The sequence below is a fragment of the Bos indicus genome, chromosome 19 (assembly GCF_029378745.1).
Source record: "Bos indicus isolate NIAB-ARS_2022 breed Sahiwal x Tharparkar chromosome 19, NIAB-ARS_B.indTharparkar_mat_pri_1.0, whole genome shotgun sequence".
In the NCBI taxonomy this organism is placed as follows: domain Eukaryota; kingdom Metazoa; phylum Chordata; class Mammalia; order Artiodactyla; family Bovidae; genus Bos; species Bos indicus.
Window position 1 is genome coordinate 7,536,387 of NC_091778.1, and position 15,864 is coordinate 7,552,250.

The window sequence follows — 15,864 nt, forward strand, 5'->3', positions numbered from 1 at the left end:
GAGTCCCTTGGACTGCAAGGAGATCCAACCAGTCCATCCTAAAGGAGATCAGCCCTGGGATTTCTTTGGATGGAATGATGCTAACGCTGAAACTCCAGTACTTTGGCCACCTCATGTGAAGAGTTGACTCATTGGAAAAGACTCTGATGCTGGGAGGGATTGGGGGCAGGAGGAGAAGGGGACGACAGAGGATGAGATGGCTGGATGGCATCACTGCCTCGATGGACGTGAGTCTGAGTGAACTCCGGGAGCTGGTGATAGACCGGGAGGCCTGACGTGCTGCGATTCATGGGGTTGCAAAGAGTCGGACATGACTGAGCGACTGATCTGATCTGATCTGATGGCACTTTAAAAAATTTTATTTTTTTAATTAATTTATTTAAATTGGTGGATAATTACAACATTGTGATAGTTTTTGACATACACCAACATGAATCAGCCACAGGTATACATGTGTCCGCCCATCCCAAATCCCCCTCCCACCTCCCTCCATCCCATCCCTCTGGGTTGTCCCAGAGCACTGGCTTTGGGTGCCCTACTTCATGCATCAAACTTGCACTGGTCTATTTTGCATATGGTAATGTACATGTTTCAATGCTATTCTCTCAAATCATCCTGCCCTCTCCTTCCTACACTGAATCCAAAAGTCTGTTCTTTATACCTATGTCTCCTTTGCTGCCCTGCTTGTAGGATCATTGGCATCATCTTTCTAAATTCCATATATATGCGTGAATATACAGCATTTGTCTTTCTCTTTCTGACTTATTTCACTCTGTATAATAGGCTTCAGTTTCATCCACCTCACTAAAACTGACTCAAATGCATTCCTTCTTATAGCTGAGTAATATTCCATTGTGTATATGTACCACAACTTCCTTATCCATTCATCAGCTGATGAATCTAGGTTGCTTCCATGTCCTAGCTATTGTAAATAGTGCTGCAATGAACACTGGGGTACAAATGTCTCTTTCAGTTCTGGTTTCCTCTTGGTGTATGCACAGCAGTAGGATTGCTGGATACTATGGCACTTCTTGGAGAAGGCGATGGCACCCCACTCTAGTACTCTTGCCTGGAAAATCCCATGGACGGAGGAGCCTGGTAGGCTGTAGTCCATGGGGTCGCAAAGAGTCGGACACGACTGAGCGACTTCACTTTGACTTTTCACTTTCATGCATTGGAGAAGGAAATGGCAACCCACTCCAGTGTTCTTGCCTGGAGAATCTCAGGAACAGGGGAGCCTGGTGGTCTGCTGTCTATGGGGTCACACAGAGTCGGACAAGACTGACGCGACTTAGCAGCAGCAGCAGCAGCAGCAGCAACATGGCACTTCTATTCTCAGTTTTTTTAAGGAATCTCCACACTGTTCTTCATAGTGGCTACACAAGTTTTCATTCCCACCAACAGTGTAAGAGGGTTCCCTTTTCTCCACACCCTCTCCAGCATTGATTGTTTGGTGACTTTTTGATGATGACCATTCTGACCAGCATGAAATGATATCTCATTGTGTTTTTGATTTGTGTTTCTCTAATACAGTGATGTTGAGCATCTTTTCATGTGTTTATTAGCCATCTGCATGCCTTCTTTAGAGAAATGTAGTTTAGTTCTTTGTTCCACTTTTTGATTGGGCTGTTGGCTTTTCTGGTGTTGAGCTGCATGAGCTGCTTGTATATTTTGGAGATTAATTCTTTGTCAGTTGTTTCGTTTGCTATTATTTTCTCCCATTATAAGGGCTGTCTTCTAACGTTGCTTAGTTTTCTTCATTGTGAAAAAGCTTTTAAGTTTAATTAGAAAGAGGAGAGTGAAAAAGTTGGCTTAAAGCTCAACATTCAGAAAACTAAGATCATGGCATCTGGTCCCATCACTTCATGGGAAATAGATGGGGAAACAGTGAAACAGTGTCGGACTTTACTTTTCTGGGCTCCAAAATCACTGCAGATGGTGACTGCAGCCATGAAATTAAAAGACACTTACTCTTTGGAAGGAAAGTTATGACCAACCTAGATAGCATATTCAAAAGCAGAGACATTACTTTGCCAACAAAGGTCCATGTACTCAAGACTATGGTTTTTCCTGTGGTCATGTATGGATGTGAGAGTTGGACTGTGAAGAAAGCTGAGTGCTAAAGAATTGATGCTTTTGAACTGTGGTGTTGGAGAAGACTCTTGAGAGTCTCTTGGACTGCAAGGAGATCCAACCAGTCCATCCTAAAGGAGATCAGTCCTGGGTGTTCATTGGAAGGACTAATGCTAAAGCTGAAACTCCAGTACTTTGGCCACCTCATGCGAAGAGTTGACTCATTGAAAAAGACCCTGATGCTGAGAGGGATTGGGGCAGGAGGAGAAGGGGACAACAGAGGATTAGATGGCTGGATGGCATTACCGACTCGATGCACATGAGTTTGGGTAAACTTTGGGAGTTGGTGATGGACAGGGAGGCCTGGTGTGTTGTGATTCATGTCGTCACAAAGAGTCAGACATGACTCTTTGGAATGTGAAGTCAAGTGGTCCTTAGGAAGCATCACTATAAACAAAGCTAGTGGAGGTGATGGAATTCCAGTTGAGCTATTTCTAATCCTAAAAGATGATGCTGTAAAAGTGCTGCACTCAATATGCCAGCAAATTTGGAAAACTCAGCAGTGGCCACAGGACTGGAAAAGGTCAGTTTTCACTCTAATCCCAAAGAAAGGCAATGCCAAGGAATGTTCAAAGTATCTCACAGTTGCACTCATCTCACATGCTAGCAAAGTAATGCCCAAAATTCTCCCAGACAGGCTTCAGTAGTACATGAACCATGAACTTCAAGATGTATAAGCTGGATTTAGAAAAGACAGAGGAAACAGAGATCAAATTGCCAAGATCCGCTGGATCATAGTTAAAGCAAGAGAGTTCCAGGAAAACATCTACTTCTGCTTTACTGATTATGCCAAATCCTTTGACTGTGTGGATCACAACAAACTGTGGAAAATTCTTAAAAAGATGGGAATACCAGAATGTCTGATCTGTCTCCTGAAAAATCTGTGTGCAGGTCAAGGAGCATTAGTTAGAACTGGACATGGAACAACAGACCGGGTCATGTTGGGAAAGGAGTAAAACAAGGCTATATATTGTCACCTTTCTTATTTAACTTGTATGCAGAGTACATCATGCAAAATGCTGGGCTGGATGAAGCACAAGCTGGAATAAAGATTGCCAGGAGAAATATCAATAACCTCAGATATACAGATGACACCACCCTTATGACAGAAAGCGATGAAGAACTAAAGAGCCTCTTGATGAAAGTGAAAGAGGAGAGTGAAAATGTTGGTAAAACTCAACATTCAAAAAACTATGATCATGGCATTCGGTCCCATCACTTCATGGAAGATAGATTGGGGAACAATGGAAACAGCGAGAGATTTATTTGAGGCGGAGCTCCAAAATCACTGCAAATGATGACTTTATCTGTGAAATTAAAGGATGCATGCTCCTTGGAATAAAAAAGCTATGACCAATCTAGACAGCATATTACAAAGCAGGAACTTTACTTTGCCAACAAAGATTTGTTTAGTCAAAACTATGGTTTTTCCAGTAATTATGTATGTATGTGAGAGTTGGACTATAAAAAAGCTAAGCACCAAAGAATTGATGCTTTTGAACTGTGGTGTTGGAGAAGACTCTTGAGAGTCCCTTGGGCTGCACGGAGATCAAAGCAGTTAATTCTAAAGAAATCAGTCCTGCCTATTCATTGGAAGGACTGATTCTGAACCTGACACTCCAATACTTTGGCCATCTCATGCAAGGACTGACTCATTTGAAAAGACCCTGACGCTGGGAAAGATTGAAGGCAGGAGATGAAGGGGATGACAGAGGATAAGATATTTGTATGGCATCACTGACTCCATAAAATGAAATGAAGTAAAAGTCACTTACTTGTGTCCGATTCTTTGTGACCCCATGGACTATACAGTCCATGGAATTCTCCTAGCCAGAAGAGTATAGTGGGTATCCTTTCACTTCTCCAGGGGATCTTCCCATCCCAGGGATCAAACCCAGATCTCCTACATTGCAGGCGGATTCTTTACCAGCTAAGCCACTAGGGAAGCACTGACTCAATGGACATGAGCTTGAGCAAGACACAGGAGTTGGTGATGGACAGGGAAGCCTGGCGTTCTGCAGTCCATGGGCTCACAAAGAGACAGACACGACCGAGTGACTGAACTGAACTGATCCCTGCCTGAGGACAGCTTTCTCCTTAAGACCCTTCTGACTAATCCTGTCATCTTAAAATTTATATTATGTGAGTGGGTCTGGTAAGATCTTTGTATTGCTAGTTCTAATCCTGTTATCTTAAAATGTAAATTGTGGAAGTCTGGCAAGACCCTTACAAACTTGAGGCATGCTTTTAATTTATTGTGATAACCAATTGAAAAAGTAAATAGCTCCCTTGTGAAGAGTTGTGAGTGGGGCATTCTCTGTCCGCCATCTGATGTCTATGTCAGAGGCTTTCTTTGTTTCTTTTTAATCTTTGATAAAGCTCTGCTACACATAACTCTTGAGTGATCAAGCCTGATCCCTTGTCCTTAAGCTAAATCTTTGGAGATCATGATCACAATCTCCATCATTCACCATAATCCATCAGTATGGCTTTGGACATCCTGTCTTCTATGTTCAGGGTTGTGTTCCTGTTTTGCTGGATTATTAGCTTGTGGTGTCTTGCACTGGCACTTGCTGACTTTTGGGTGGAGCTTGGTCTCATTGTAAGTATGGAGGCTTTTGGGTGGGCTCTTATCTATTAATGTTCCATGGGATCAGGAGTTCTATGATGGTCCAAACTTCTGGAGTTGAGCCTCCTGCCTCTGCGTTTTGGTCCCCCTTTTACAGTAACATCAAGACTTCTCTGTCCACACAGCACAGAAGATAAAACCCCTAGGTTAATGGTGAAACAAGGCTCTGCACCCAGGAACACCCAAAGACATTCACAGAGTTATATAGAAAAGAGAAAAGGGAGGAAGGAAATAGAGGTAACTGGGAGGAGAGAAGGGAGAGTCAAAAGGAAAGACAGCAATCAAAGCAGTAATCAAATTCCTAAGTGAAAATGGATACTAAAAATTAGACTCCTAAAGGTACAAAATTAATAACAAATATAAAAATTAAAAAATAAAAACCTGTAGTAGAGATTAGACTCTCAAAACCACAATAAAAAAGCAAAACAAAATGAAACACAAAAATTAAAAATATATATATATTGTGGGGTCAGTTCAGTGCCAGATAATTCCTTTTTCTGGCTTGTACTTGTTATCAAAATCTACAATTGCCCCTCAAGTGCACAGTTTCAGCTTAACTGTAGGATTTTAATATGTTGCATCTGCCACTTCCAGAGTGGTTCCCCATTATTTTCTTTGCTTAGGTTGGCCTCCTCTGCTTGCAAGCCTTTTCAGTGTCGAATCTCTACCCTGACATGGGCAGGGTAAAAGTGGCCACTTATTCAGGCTCGCTTGCTCAGTGGTGCTGTGGAGAAGAAGGGGCACTGCAAACAAACACCACTGGCGTGTGTGGGGAGTGTTTGCACTGAATCAACACACAGGGGTTGCCACAGCCCTAGGCTCTATATTGTCACCATACTTACTTAACTTTTATGCTGAGAACATCATGCAAAATGCTGGGCTGGATGATGCACAAGCTGGAATCAAGACTGCCAGGAGAAATATCAATAACCTCAGGTATGCAGATCCACCCTAATGGCAGGAAGATGTGAGAGTTGGACCATGACGAAGGCTGAGTGCTGAAGAACTGATGCTTTTGAACTGCGGTTTTGGAGAAGACTCTTGAGAGTCTCTTGGACTGCAAGGATATCAACCCAGTCAATCCTAAATGAAATCAAACCTGAATATTCTTTGGAAGAATTGATGCTGAAGCTCCAATACTTTGGCCACCTGATGCTAGGAGCCAACTCATTGGAAAAGACCCTGATGCTGGGAAGGATTGAAGGCAGGAGGAGAAGGGGATGAGAAAGGATGTGATGGTTGGATGGCATCACCAACTCAATGGGCATGAGTTTGAGCAAGTTCTGGGAGATGGTGAAGGACTAGGAAGCCTGGTGTGTAGCAGGCCATGGGGTCACAAGATTCAGACATGACAGAGAAACTGAACAACAACAAATGGCAGAAAGCAAAGAGGAACTAAAGAGCCTGTTAATGAAAGTGAAAGAGGAGAGTGAAAAAGTTGGCTTGGAACTTAATATTAAGAAAACTAAGATCATGGCATCTGGTCCCATTACTTCCTGGCAAATAGATGGAGAAACAATGGAGATTGTTTGACAGAATTTATTTTCTTGGGCTCCAAAATCACTGCAGATGGTGACTTCATCCATGAAATTAAAAGACACTTGCTCCTTGGAAGAAAAGCTATAACAAATCTAGACAGCATATTAAAAAGCAGAGACATCACTTTGCTGACAAAGGTCCGTATAGTCAAAACTATGGTTTTTCCAGTAGTCATGTATGTATGTGAGAGTTGGATCTTAATGAAGGCTGAGTGATGAAAAACTGATGTTTTTGAACTGTTTGTTAAAGAAGACTCTTTAGAGAAGTCTCTACTCTCTCACAGAAGTCTAGCTGTGTTAGAGAAGACTCTTGATAATTCCTTAGACAGCAAGCAGATGCAACCAGTCCATCTTAAAGGAGATCAGTCCTGAATATTCATTGGAAGAACTGATGCTGACTCTGAATCTCCAATACTTTGGCCACCTGATGCAGAGAGCTGACTCATTTGAAAAGACTCAGATGCTAGGAAACAGTGAGGGCAGGAGGAGAAGGGGACGACAGAGGATGAGATGGTTAGATGGCATCACCCACTCAATGGATGTGTGTTTGAGCAAGCTTTGGGAGATAGTGAAGGACAGGGAAGCCTGGCGAGCTGCAGTCCATGGGGTCGCAAAGAGTCAGACATGCCTGAGTGACTGAACAACAACAGCAGCAAGGGGCCATGCACTTCTCAGTTCCAAGCTGTTCAGGTTCATGTTGTCTCCATGACAGTACAGCCCCAGGTGGGCCATGCATCTCATGCACTTCCCAGGTCCAAGCCCCTCAGGCTCTCAGATGGGCTGTGAGCACACAGTCCCAGGTGGGCCAAGTGTCTCAAAGGGGAGCTGGCCTCAGTTTGTGACACTCCCGGCAGATACGAACCATCCAGGATCCCAGGAAGATGTGGTTAGCGACTGGCAGTCTCCTCACAGCTTGGTGAGAGATGTGGTCTCTGTGGCCAAGATTACTGTGGCCCCTGGCTGTCAATCTCGTGCCTCTCTGCCTCTGGGGAGGGCCATAAAGAGTAACTGGCTTGCTCTCCCTTTCTATTCACTAGGCACATCTGGGTCACAGTGTGGGGTTAGAGCCTTCCTGTGGGAAAGGCCCTGTGTTTTTCTTTGTCTCTCTGGTGTTCCCACAGTTTGGGTTGCTACATCACATTAGTCCCCTCAGAGTGTTCATAGGGCATTCAACCCCGATCCTTACCCGAAGGACCAACGGCGCAACCCATGCCTTCAGCCCCCATTCAGTTCAGTTCAGTCGCTCAATTGTGTCCGACCCTTTGCGACCCCATGAATTGCAGCACGCCAGGCCTCCCTGTCCATCACCAACTCCAGGAGTTCACTCAGACTCATGTGCATCGAATCAGTGATACCATCCAACCATCTCATCCTCTGTCCTCCCCTTCTCCTCTTGCCCCCAATCCCTCCCAGCATCAGAGACTTTTCCAATGAGTCAACTCTTCGCATGAGGTGGCCAAAGTACTGGAGTTTCAGCTTTAGCATCAGTCCTTCCAAAGAAATCTCAGGGCTGACCTCCTTCAGAATGGATCTCCTCACAGTCCAAGGGACTCTCAAGAGTCTTCTCCAACACCACAGTTCAAAAGCTTCAATTCTTTGGTGCTCAGCTTTCTTCACAGTCCAACTCTTACATCCATACATGACCACTGGAAAAACCATAGCCTTGACTACACGAACCTTTGTTGGCAAAGTAATGTCTCTGCTTTTGAATATGCTATCTAGGTTGGTCATAATTTTCCTTCCAAGGAGTAAGCGTCTTTTAATTTCATGGCTGCAGTCACCATCTGCAGTGATTTTGGAGCCCCCCAAAAATAAAGTCTGACACTGTTTCCACTGTTTTCCCATCTATTTCCCATTAAGTGATGGGACCAGATGCCATGATCTTCGTTTTCTGAATGTTGAGTTTTAAGCCGACTTTTTCACTCTCCTCTTTTAACTTCATCAAGAGGCTTCTTGGTTTCTCTTCACTTTCTGCCATAAGGGTGGTGTCATCTGCATATCTGAGGTTATTGATATTTCTCCTGGCAATCTTGATTCCAGCTTGTGCTTCTTCCAGCCCAGCATTTTTCATGATGTACTCTGCAAATAAGTTAAATAAGCAGGGTGACAATATACAGCCTTGACGTACTCCTTTTCCTATTTGGAACCAGTCTGTTGTTCCATGTCCAGTTCTAACTGTTACTTCCTGTCCTGTATACAAATTTCTCAAGAGGCAGGTCAGGTGGTCTGGTATTCCCATCTCTTTAAGGATTTTCCACAGTTTATTGTGATCCACACAGTCAAAGGCTTTAGCATAGTCAATGAAGCAGAAATAGATGTTTTTCTGGAACTCTCTTGCTTTTCCAATGATCCAGCAGATGTTGGCAATTTGGTCTCTGGTTCCTCTGCCTCTTCTAAAACCAGCTTGAAAAACTGGAAGTTCACAGTTCACGTATTGCTGAAGCCTGGCTTGAAGAATTTTGAGCATTACTTTACTAACATGTGAGATGAGTGCAATTGTGTGGTAGTTTGAGCATTCTTTGGCATTGCGTTTCTTTGGGATTGGAATAAAAACTGACGTTTTCCAGTCCTGTGGCCGCTGCTGAGTTTTCCAAATTTGCTGGAATATTGAGTGCAGCACTTTGACAGCATCATCTTTCAGGATTTGAAATAGCTCCACTGGAATTCCATTACCTCCACTAGCTTTGTTTGTAGTGATGCTTTCTAAGGCCCACTTGACTTCACATTCCAGGATGTCTGGCTCTAGGTCAGTGATGACACCATCATGATTATCTGGGTCGTGAAGATCTTTTTTGTATAGTTCTGTGTATTCTTGTCACCTCTTCTTAATATCTTCTGCTTCTGTTAGGTCCATACCATTTCTGTCCTTTATCGAGCCCATCTTTGCATGAAATGTTCCCTTGGTATCTCTGATTTTCTTGAAGAGATCTCTAGTCTTTCCCATTCTGTTGTTTTCCTCTATTTCTTTGCATTGATCGCTGAGGAAGGCTTTCTTATCTCTTCTTGCTATTCTTTGGAACTCTGCATTCAGATGCTTATATCTTTCCTTTTCTCCTTTGCTTTTTGCTTTTCTTCTTTTCACAGCTATTTGTAAGGCCTCTCCAGACAGCCATTTTGCTTTTTTTGCATTTCCTTTCCATGGGGATGGTCTTGATCCCTGTCTCCTGTACAATGTCACGAACCTCCATCCATAGTTCATCAGGCACTCTATCAGATCTAGTCCCTTAAATCTATTTCTCATTTACACTGTATAATCATAAGGGATTTGATTTAGGTCATATCTGAATGATCTAGTGGTTTTCCCTACTTTCTTCAATTTCAGTCTGAATTTGGCAATAAGGAGTTCATGATCTGAGCCACAGTCGGCTCCTGGTCTTGTTTTTGTTGACTGTATGGAGCTTCTCCATCTTTGGCTGCAAAGAATATAGTCAATCTGATTTCAGTGTTGACCATCTGGTGATGTCCATGTGTGACAGAATGTGGTCCACTGGAGAAGGGAATGCCAAACCACTTCAGTATTCTTGCCTTGAGAACCCCATGAACAGTATGAAAAGGCAAAATGATAGGATACTGAAAGAGGAACTCCCCAGGTCAGTAGGTGCCCAATATGCTACTGGAGATCAGTGGAGAAATAACTCCAGAAAGAATGAAGGGATGGAGCCAAAGCAAAAACAATGCCCAGTTGTGGCTGTGACTGGTGATAGAAGCAAGGTCCAATGCTGTAAAGAGCAATATTGCATAGGAACCTGGAATGTTAGGTTCATGAATCAAGGCAAATTGGAGGAGGTCAAACAGGAGATGGCAAGAGTGAACGTCGACATTCTAGGAATCAGCGAACTGAAATGGACTGGAATGGGTGAATTTAACTCAGATGACCATTATATTTACTACTGCGGGCAGGAATCCCTCAAAAGAAATGGAGTAGCCATCATGGTCAACAGAAGAGTCCATAATGCAGTACTTGGATGCAATCTCAAAACGACAGAATGATCTCTGTTCGTTTCCAAGGCAAACCATTCAATATCACAGTAATCCAAGTCTATGCCCCAACCAGTAACGCTGAAGAAGCTGGAGTTGAACGGTTCTATGAAGACCTAAAAGACCTTTTAGAACTAACACCCAAAAAAGATGTTCTTTTCATTATAGGGGACTAGAATGCAAAAGTAAGAAGTCAAGAAACATCTGAAGTAACAGGCAAATTTGGCCTTGGAATACGGAATGAAGCAGAGCAAAGACTAATAGAGTTTTGCCAAGAAAATGCACTGGTCATAACAAACACCCTCTTCCAACAACACAAGAGAAGACTCTACGCATGAACATCACCAGATGGTCAGCCCCCATTAGCTGCTGGCAGATGCAACCGTGTGAGCCACTTCCCAGTGGTCATTGCCATTCACAGGAATTCTGTGCTGATTTCTTTCTTTCTTTTTTTTTTTAGTTACTCTGTCTTCTGAGATTTCAAAGCTCCACACTGACCAGGCCACTGAGAGGGTTTCCTATTGTGGAAACTTCTTTCACTACTGCATCCCCAGAATGGGTCTCTGTCCCTAAATCCTTTGTCTCCCTTTTTGTCTTTATATTTTGTTCTACCTCATTTCCAAGAGATTGGTTTGCTTTTCTGGGTATCTGGGATCCTCCCCCAGTGTTTAAAAGTTGTTTTGTGGAAATTGCTCCACATACAGATGATCTTTTGATGTATTTGTGGGGAAGGAAGTGGTCTCCCTGTCCTCTTCCTCCACCGTCTTGGAATGCCTCCCCCACCACTGTTGTTCCATAAATTGTTTAACCAATCTCCTGTTGTGTGCCTATGTGTACATATATATACAAAAGCATTATTGCAGAAATATATATATATATATTTATATATATACACACACACACACACATATATATATGAGCCCTCATTAAATATTTTCTGCCCATCAGTTCCTAAAAATAGGATTTCTTGTGCATTTTAAACTGTTGAAAAATCTGACAAAAATACGCAGAATGTCAAATGTTGGAATGGGAGGACAAAAACCATTGAAGGTGGGAAAAGTCACATAAATAAATATATGGAGGAGCATAAGTCACATTCCTTTGTTTCTCCAAAGATGTTTCAGAATTTTGACCCTTTGTGTGAGCTCAAATGACAAATTCCAGCTCATGCCAAGTGAGCACAAGCTATTTGTTAGTCTCTTTATCCTCCTCCTGTCCTTCCAGTGATGAAGTCTCCAGAGGTTAAACACTCTCATTAGTAATCTCACCAGTAGAACCCCTGGAAATCAATGTTTGCTGCCCTTTGGTTTTCAATCTTAATGGCTCTTCATCACACACAGACCCTTCATTGTGCTAGTCACAGTTTGATGAATCCAAAAGTGTGATTCAACTGTGATCAAAGAAAGTAAATTTTCCACTATTTCACACACACACCCACACACATACACACTAACCCTCCTCTTCCCACCAGCAACTGAAACTTAAAATGGAATGATCATGATATGAGGTTTTCCTAAAGACCTATCCTCATGCCTTCAGTTTTATTAAAGGCACAATGTGCGGTCACATTTAACAGTGTTAACTTGGAAGCAAGGAATGTTTACCCTTGGAAATGTATCATGCATCTCTCACCTTACCGTGAACAAAAGGGCATTGTAACTTCATGTAGTTTGGCCGCTTGCTTGAATTTAGGTCTGCACTCAAATAAAAAAAGAATGTTTGAGTATCAGTCATCTTGGAATCCAAGGAACTTATTCATAGAGCATGTAGGGCTCTACTCACAAATGATTAATATCACTGCAAAAAGAGAGTGGGGGCTGTGTGTGTGTGGCTCAGAGAACCATCGGCTGCCTCTCCTGAGTAACTTATACAAGATCAATATTTATCAACGTGAGCCATGAATTGTGGCACACCGTAGGAGTGCCAAATACTCCATTTTCTGTCCCTTTGCCCCTGGAAGGAGCACAGCAGAGTGAAATGTCAGCACAAAGGCCACTTAAAGTGGTTGTCGCTCAGTTTCTGTTGCCTTGACTGAAACTGCAAATTGCTGTCGTGGATGATACTCATGACTAAGGCATAGTAGATATTAAAAATGTATCTGTTGAGTAAGTGAAGAGAAATAAGCATTGTTGTCACTGTTCACAAAGAGAAAAGAGGACTGCCCACTGAATGCATTCTTTTAAGACAGAACACCCATTAGACCTTATGCATTGAATAAGGATACATCGGTCACCTGGAATAACCTACTAGCCATATGTGTAAATAATTAAAAGACATAATAATGAAAATCTCTCTATTCTTGACTAAAGGTTAAAAAAAGTGTTCTGGAGGTCCAGAGGAAGGATCAACTAATTCTGCTCAGAGAAGTTTAGGAAAGATTAAGAGTCTGTAGGAGTCTAACAGGCTTGTGGTGAATGGGGAAGGGAATTTTAGGAAGAAGTAATGGCATGGACAAAAGAAACATAAAAATCCCTTCAGATTGTAGAAATGGGATGTGTTGCCATGAATGATTAGAGAACTCATGTCAGTAACGACAAGTAAGTCTGATCTTTTCCATTAGAATTGGATTGTATAAGGCCTTATACACTCAAGTGCTGAGATGTAACCTTTTGTAAGCAAGAGAAGATCATCATAGACATTTAAACATGGAAGTGACATGATCAGATTTCCTGTAGTGATGCATCTTTGGGGCAAGAGGCCAAGCACATTCTTGCGAGTAGGGTGTGGATAAAGCATGGACTCTCAAGCAGGGCATGTACAAAGAGCAAGAGAACAGCCATCTTGAGTGACCTGGACATACACTCCACCATTACATACTCTGCAGGGCTCTTGCAATCTTGGTCCACCCCTCTTTCTTGATATCTCTGGAGTCAGGTATGTTGAGGTGCACTGCAACCAAACGCCACCAGTGTAATACAGAGACCTGCAACTAAGACTATCAAGAATAAGTCAGGTACTCACTTATCATGTCAATTTTTCATAAAAGTCCAGAGAACAACAATAGCATTGTTGAGACTGGGTCAGCTAGCAGGGTTTCTGAAAGGGCGACAGGGCAAGAGAATAGAAACAAGACAAAAGAATTCAGAGGAAAGTGAAGATCAGGGGACCAACACCGCTCCAAGGTGAAGGTGCCAAACTGAATCCAAGCCAGCTTTCTTAGACTTTCCGCCGTGAAGGAAAGAATATGCGGGGAGTTAAGCTATAACTCATGTAGCCTTCAGGGCCAAAGAACAAAATGATCATTAAACATTGAGTAACTAAGAAATAGTAATCAATAACAAATCAGTAACTACTACTAATATTCCTATCTATAGATTTTCCACCAGAAACGTAAAACATGTGACTCTGAGATGCCAGTTGAGAAACAGTCTGGGGTCAGTTTTCTGATCCCAGGATCATATCTTGTTTTCAAGACTATGAACTGTTCCCTCTGGACTTGTTCCAAGAGTCTCATGCCTTATAGCATCCAGCTTATCAATAATTATAAATTTCTTTTGCAGCCCTTGCTGGGGCCTGCTTTTCTTTTATTCTTCCTGTCTCCTACAAGCATCTTGCTGTAAACTTAGCAATCAGACTCATGTCACAGTGAGGCCACCTCTGTCACCCAACCTGCAAAGAGGTTTCCCTCCACTCAGACAGGGAGGGAAAAGTAAGATGCTTAACAGGTACAATACAGGGGGAGACCGTGAGCTTTAAGCAAATACAAGCAGTAACAGCATTCTGAGGAAACATCACCCCTGCCTCTGGTTTCTCTCTTGGCCTGCTGAACCATACTGCCATCTACTCTCAGTCCCTGCAGCCAGGGCCAGATGCTGGGACAGTCTATACTGTCTACACACCATCTGGTGAAGGAGGACAAAGAGGAGAGGACAAACGGGATTCCACTTGTTTATCAAGTCCAGTACTGTCTCTATGGAATGCTGCTTTGAGAAGTGCTTCAGTATTGCATCTGGACTCAAGAGGAAAGTCTCCCATAGGAAAGAAGCAATGGTTATCATCCATGTAAGAAAGGAAAGAAGAGAAGGAGGCAGCTGGCATAAGCTAAGCATTTGCCATCCCTGAATTAGCAGAATGCTGTAAAACCTTGGTGAGAAATCGTTGCCATATGTCCTAACTTATGTCAATCTCAATGTGTAAGTTGAATTACACGTTGTGAAGGGAGCATATTTAAATATTTTATACTATATACTAAATATATTAAAATATGATTAAAAGTTTTATATGTTCTGTATATACTCCTGCATATGGAGTACTTCATGAATCATGTGAGATTTAACACAAAAAAATAGAGGATGACTTTATAGTTTGTAGTTTAAGGTAAGATCCTGGGGGGTTTCCTCTGATGAGCTAGTGGTTAAGACTCCATGCTTTCAGAAAAAGGGGTATCTTACTGAGTTACCAGTCTCTCTGGTCAATGAAATAAGATCCCACATGACATGGGGTGTGGCCAAGAAAAGAAAAAAGATTGGATGCAGGATAAAGTAGACCTTTATTAAGTAAAACAGTGAATAGAAGCAAGAAACTAAGTTGAGAGTGGTAAGGAGGTGAAAAGGAAGGTAATTTCAGTATTGGACATTAAAGTTCTAGATTCAACAAGGATTTGCAGAGAGAGATTCTCAATAAAGTGTGTGAAGTCTAGGGTTGAAGCCCAGATGAATGTTCTGGGATGGGGAAATAAACTTGGGATTCTTCAGAATATGGGCAACATTTCATGCACTGCATAAACAATATCTCTCAAGAGGAAATCCTGATGAACACCAACATTTAAGTAATGAACAGAAGAAAAGGAAGATCCATATGGACGATTTAAAATACCCACAAAGTGTATTCACCATTTGAGAAAAATGTGAAATTGTCTCTCAACCTTTCACTTGCCACTCATGCACACAGAGAAACAAAAGGGGTTTTTAGTTTTTACCCTGATAGACTAGCTTGTTTCCCAGTTACTCTAGGAAAGGTCAATTAAATGTATCACAATTTATTTGAAAGAATGGGAAAACTACAATGAAAGTGGTGACCTAGGGGCTAAAAAACCCAGGGAGAATGCAAATAGATGAACAGGTTACTAAGGCTTTACACTTCCTCTTGAGGTTTTTACTAATTTATAAATCAAGGCAAAGAAGCTGAGAAGCTAAGCAGAGCTTAGATGGTAATAGGGAGGTTGTATCTTCTTTGGAGAAATGTCTATATAGGTCTTCTGCCCATTTTCGATTGGGTTGTTTGATATTGAGCTGTATGAGCTATTTGTATATTTCAGAAATTAATGACTTTTTGATTGCATCATTTGCAAATACTTTCTCCCATTCTGTAGATTATCTTTTTTGTTGTTGTTTTTTATGCTTTCCTTTGCTGTGCAAAATCTTTTAAGTTTAATTAGGCCCCATTTATTTTCTTTTGCTTTTATTTCAATTACTATAGGAGATGGATCCAAAAAAATTGCTGTGATTTATATCAAAGACTGTTTTTACTATGCTTTCTTCTAGGAGTTTTATACCATCTGAAATTATATTTAGGTCTTTAGTCCATTTTGAGTTAATTTTTTGTATGGCTTAGAGAATGCTGTCATTTCATTCTTTGACAAGTAGC